We start from the raw sequence: 6,010 nt of genomic DNA, 5'->3' as shown, positions 1-6,010 counted from the left end.
TTTTTTTACCTCTGTAATGTGAGGCTGGCAGAGGGATGATAGGGCTATGGGTCCTCGCATGATTGGCCACATCAACTTTCCTAGGGCTATTGGTCCTCGTGTGATTGGCCACATCAACTTTCTTAGCCACCTCAAGTCTGTCACCCTTTATTTTGCCACACCATATTGTAGTGTCAAAACTTTCTGTATTCGTTTTTAGATTTTATAGTTGAAGTAGCTTGAAGAGGTATTTATTTTATGGGATAAAGTTCTCTGCAGGGGGCGCAGGGTACACCCAGACACATGGGGGATGGGCCAGCCCCCCCCCCCCCCCCCCAAAAAAAATGATCCAAACCCCGCCCCATGTGGTCTGGGCGCAGCCTGTGCCCCAGATGCCCTCGCGGACAGAGAACGTGCACCCTTATTTTATATTTGGTGTAAATTGCAAAGCTTCTGCACTAGGAAGGCAGTTCTTGATCTCCCATTTCCAGAGCTTTCTGTTACATCAAGTGGGCCAATTTCAACCGTTTGATGGTAAGAGGCCTTAAAAGCCTTAATAGTTGGCCGATAAAGTTCCAACACAGATCAGTTAAATCTTGTTTTCAAACCCAGACTGGAGACTGGAGTTAATAGGACTGTTATTAGATCATTGTTTGAAACACAATGAAATTGATTCAAATCATAGTAAATTCATGGTGGATCACATGAGAGAGTATTTAATAAGTCTGGAATTGAAACCCGGTCAATCTAAGAATTTTGATTGCTTCAAGTGGAATATTAACTTTTTCATTTTTCTTTCAAGGATTAAAAAGAAAATTCCCGGAGTAAATTAATTTCACATGCTATAAAAAGTAAACAATGATTCTAAATCGTCTGCACAGTGATATCGATCTGAGCAGGATCCAATCAGTCCTTAACTCGAAAGGCTTTCACATTGTTATGGTTCACAATTGCACTTTTCTCTTTACGGCGGATTCCCAAATTGGAAAAAGGTTTGCTTCTAATCCTAGACTTACAGACAGTTTACATTGGAACAGGGTTTTGAGAATCAGATCTGATCCCGGTCGATCTGGATTGAAATCGGCCGAGACTGATCATCATCTGGTTAAATCTGGTTCGTCCGATCCTGGTAAGGAAACTTAGGTAGGGGGCTGGTCCAGCCAATTTGGCATATATAGAATTGGTCAAAGATGAAAGGAGAATCAAACATCCAAACATAAAAGAGAAAAGGGAAAAAAATGAACACTCAAACGGACAAAAAGATAGAATGAACCTGGAAACAATTCTCTCAATCAGATTGATGGAAGCATAACGAAGAAAGTCATAAAGGCATCTTCTTCTTTTCGTTCAAGACTCCTTCAAGAACCTCAAAGAATCTCAAAGCTTGCCATGCAAATAAAAGACAGATACCTCTGCTTCGTTTTATTGGGTTTTCTTACAACTCAAGGTAGCAAAACTTCTTGCATGGTAAAGACTAAAGGGATAACAATGTCCTTTCGGTCACTCAACTTTGCCCCAACCACTCTTAAACTCAGCCCACCTCCGTCTGTCTCTCTCTCTCGATTACACCACCAATTCCTTACGTAGCCTCCCATGTCTTTATGCCCTTCTACTCATCCTTTTCACCTCTATAAAGACCACTTGCATTATCTTCTACTTCACCTTCTCTCTGTTACCCACTTTGGCAAGGGAAAGATGTCTGCTCCGAAGACCAATTCTGATGTCTCAGACACCCAAGAATGCAGCAGTCAAGCTCTTGAGACTGAAAATTCCTCAAACAATCAAGCTTCAGCCCATTGTTACTTGGGAAGATCAGTGGCACAAAGAGCGATTCTTGGTCGTAATCGCCGTCGCATCGGAGGAAGGACACGGAGCAATGACGCCAAGTCATTGCCAAGCAGACTAAGCAAAGTTTCTTTGGCTGATGAACCTGAAAACTAGGGTAAAGGATTCTATTCTACTCCATGCCACCAAGTCCAATTTCTACTCAGAAATTATGTTATATATGTTTGAGCAAGTTATAGGTAATAGCATTGCAGACTTGCAATGGAACTATCCAATGTTGTCTTGTAACCATTTTATTGTTTAGTTCCGAAATCCCCATTTTGCACTCGCATATCTGTTCTGTACTCTAGAATGAATTAAGCATTGGACATTCTTGAAGTACAGATCAAGATAAGCATGTCCTTCACGCTTCACAAAAGCACCAACAAGCTATCTGTTCTAGTAATGTGAACATATTAGAACTTTCCTTCTTCTAAAGCAAACAATATTGGAAGTCAGAGTAAGCCTTCACAAATAAGGGGGCAAGGGTTTGCACTGGCAGTCCATCCAAGCTGGTTAGGTAGGCAGCCATATTCAACTAATGGCAACTTAACTGGCTACCAAATTTGATTCTCAACTCCTCCTTTCCTGGAAATATATTGCACATTGATGTAGATAGTCATAGGAAACCCAACTAGAATGAACAGAAATAATTGGTTAGCAATCAGAAAGTGCATCAGAACATGGAATCTAATCCATTGCAAGTTGAGGCTCTAGCAGGGTTAAAGCAGCAAAAAGTAATTAAAGGGTAGAGTTAGAACTGATAAAAGGAAGAGATGGGCCTTTTGCTTTGCTATTTACCTAAGGTGGCGTTAATTTTTGGTGGTTGTTGTTGGAGGAAACCGCATTAACAGTGCAATTGTGAAACTGATAGGGCATTTTGTAAATATGTATAAATATGGGTCTTGTTCAACTAATGTGTAACTGTTTAAAGATATATATATATATATTCAATTCTGCATGGTATCAGAACAAGGAGGTCAAGTGTTCGAACCCTCAGTAAATATCATGCGACCATGGGATCTTGGCCTCCATGTTTTCACATGCTACTACTCCTCACGATCTCCTTTAATTCAAAGTCAAAAATACTCCTTTACTTTCTCTGTTCCCTCTAAACCTACTTCATTCAATCATGCCATCATAGACCCTCAGAGGCGACAAGCAATGGCTGAGGAATACACAACATTGATGCAAAATCAGACTTAGTCGTTGGTTGTTCCATCTCCCTCATACAATCTTATTGGTTATAACAAGTGGGTTTACAAAATCAAGCGCCATGCTGATGGCCGTATTGACTATTTAGCACTTTAAAGCTCAACTTGTTGTTCAAGGATTTAAGCAACAAGATGGAGTTGATTACGATCAAACATTTAATCCAGTTGTGAAGTCATCTACCATTCGTATTGTTCTTACACTTGCTCTTGGTCGCAAATGGAATATCCGACAGCTTGATGTAAAAAATGTCTTTTTGCATGGAATTCTTCATGAAAATATTTACATGAAGCAGCCTAGGGGGTTTGAACATCCTGACGCCCCATCATGCGTGTAAATTGAAGAAGGCCTTGTATGGCCTCAAATAGACACCTTGTGCCTGGTTCGAAAAAATTACCACCTATATTTGAAATGACGGTTCTTCTTCTCTATGTGGATGATATACTTGTGATGGGTTCCTCTGTTTCACTTTTATCATCCCTAGTGAAGAAGTTGCAGCTTGTTTTGCTATGAAAGACCTGGGTGACATTCACTACTTCTTGGGTGTACAGATTCAAAAATCCATAGACGACCTCTTTTTGTCTCAACCAAAATACGACTGTGAAATTCTCACCAAAGCACAATTGGGAAAGTGCAAGTCCTACACACTATCTATCTAATGATAGTAAGTGCTCTTCAATATTTAACTTGCACTTGTCCGGACTTGCAGTTTGCTGCGAACACAGTGTCACAATTCATGCATGCTCCTCACGTTCACCATTAAAAAAAGGCACTTCAGATCACAACAAAGATCTTCTATTGCGCGCTACCCTGTCCTACCTGTGCTGCGTAGACACAGGGCCACGTGCAATGACCGCTTTACCTCCAATCGGGCAAGGTGTTCGGGCAGAGATAAGGCGATCAATACGTACCGCCATGTGTCTGCGCAACACGACAGGATGGATAGCCCGCACCATAGAAGATCTGGATCCCTTCAGATCATGGATTGTATTTCCATCGATATGTTTCTTCATCATTAACTATTTACAATGATGCTGATTGGGTAGAGTGTGTTGATACTCAGGCGTTCAACATCAAGTTTTTGTTTGTACATAGGTTGTAATCTTGTCACATGGGCTGCCAAGAAGCAGCTCACTGTTTCTGGCTCCAACTCTGAAGCAGAATACATGGCATTGGCTTTTGGAGTTGCAAACTCAATTTGGATTTGACGACTTCTGCGAGACTTGCATGTCATGTTACCCCAACCTATGCAAATCTTTTGTGACAATACTACTGCAACATATTAAACATGTTGAAGTCGATTATCATTTTGTGTGCGAAAAGATTGTTGGTGGTGATTTTGAAATAGGTCACATTCCAACAAAACCCAGCAAAATAGGCTCTCATTTGTATATGACATTTCTGGAAATCTTTCATCCTAGGAATCTATTTCTTCTTTTTCGCATAAAAAAAATACATAAAATTGACAAGAGAATACTTAAAAATTTCAATTGCGTCGAATACTCCTCAACTTGTGTTCTAGCCTTCTAGGTGTAAACATAGAAATGCATAAATCAAATCAAGATGCCAATTATACATTTCATCATATTAGGGTATTTATTTATGAATTAAGATATATTAAAAATTTATCGTATCAAATGGGTCAAGCATGTCAAATACCCCTCAACCCTAACCCAACTCCTTTATTTTACCTTCATGTGTTGTATCTTTTCTTTTCTTTTCTCTTTTACTCTTCTTTTTTTTTTTTTTTTTTTTTGTTTTTTTGTGTGTTTTTGCGTGTGTGTGTTGAATTTCCATCAACCCAAACCCTGTAATTCTCATGTCATGTTTGTGTTGGTTGCAGCCTTGCAGGTCGCGTAGGAAATTTCCAGCCCAAAAAATTCTATTTCATTAAATCTTTATGATCCTACATGTTGTCTGCTCTTGTTTCAACTAAAGCTACAACTGTAAAAATGAAATTGCAACGTGGCTGCATGGCTGGGCACTTTTTAAGGCTATCTCACTGTCAAAATAGAACGAACACCTACGACCATAGTTAGTAAGTTCGGGAACGGTAATAATACGGGAACGGATATGTATGGTAGTCAAACGGACTGTACGGCAATAATACTTTTCGAAAAATTCGACGCAATAAAACACTACGATAATAATACAGTACGTGTTTAATATGTGTATAATACGAATGTTCTGTAAAAATCCGGGAGCAAAAATACGGGTATATATTCACTATGCAATAGACATGTACACATTAAGAATGCAGTTTTATCATTGCTTCATGGTAAACTTCACTGTCATTAGAGGATCTAACACATTAAAATGTGGCTCTATGTCCTAAAGGATCGGGATAAACCTGACAGAGCTTTACAAAATACACTTGGACAATTATGGATTACTCAATCACTAAAACAAACTCAGAGAACGGAAGAATTGCAAGAGAACAGAAAATATTGTACTTCTTTTCAAATCATGAATAGGAAATAAGAGTTTTTTTAGGAAAAACAAAAAGAAAATCACAGTTACAGATTCCCAGGCCATTTGCTAAAAGAAGACTTGCACATGATGGTCTCCAACTGCTGAGGCATCTTATGACGATGATTAGCAACAGAGGGATGAATAACTATGTAACTGGCTCAAAGACATTAACAGTTTCCACGTAGACTAAAACATGACAGAACCTACAAATAATTTTAAAAAAAAAAGGTACTTTTGCCCCTATAAATATCCTTATTTTGTGTTGGAAAAAATATCTCTCTTCTTCCATTAATCAGTTTCTCTTTTTCTCCATGCTGGTCTGATCTTCCAGTTGTTTGATAAGACAGAGAGAGCTTAAGTAAGTTTCTCTCCGTTTCCTATTTGTTATGTAAATTGAAATTTCATTGCTGGATGATTCTTGTTTTACATTCATTATGGGTTTCTTGTTAAACCTGTAATTTGATAGATATCAAATTGAAATCATATGTTTTCAAAAGAATCTGCTCAATGGGATTGGATTCAT

Source organism: Telopea speciosissima, chromosome 4, assembly GCF_018873765.1.
Source record: "Telopea speciosissima isolate NSW1024214 ecotype Mountain lineage chromosome 4, Tspe_v1, whole genome shotgun sequence".
Taxonomy (NCBI): Eukaryota; Viridiplantae; Streptophyta; class Magnoliopsida; order Proteales; family Proteaceae; genus Telopea; species Telopea speciosissima.
Note: the sequence above shows the minus strand (reverse complement) of the source record.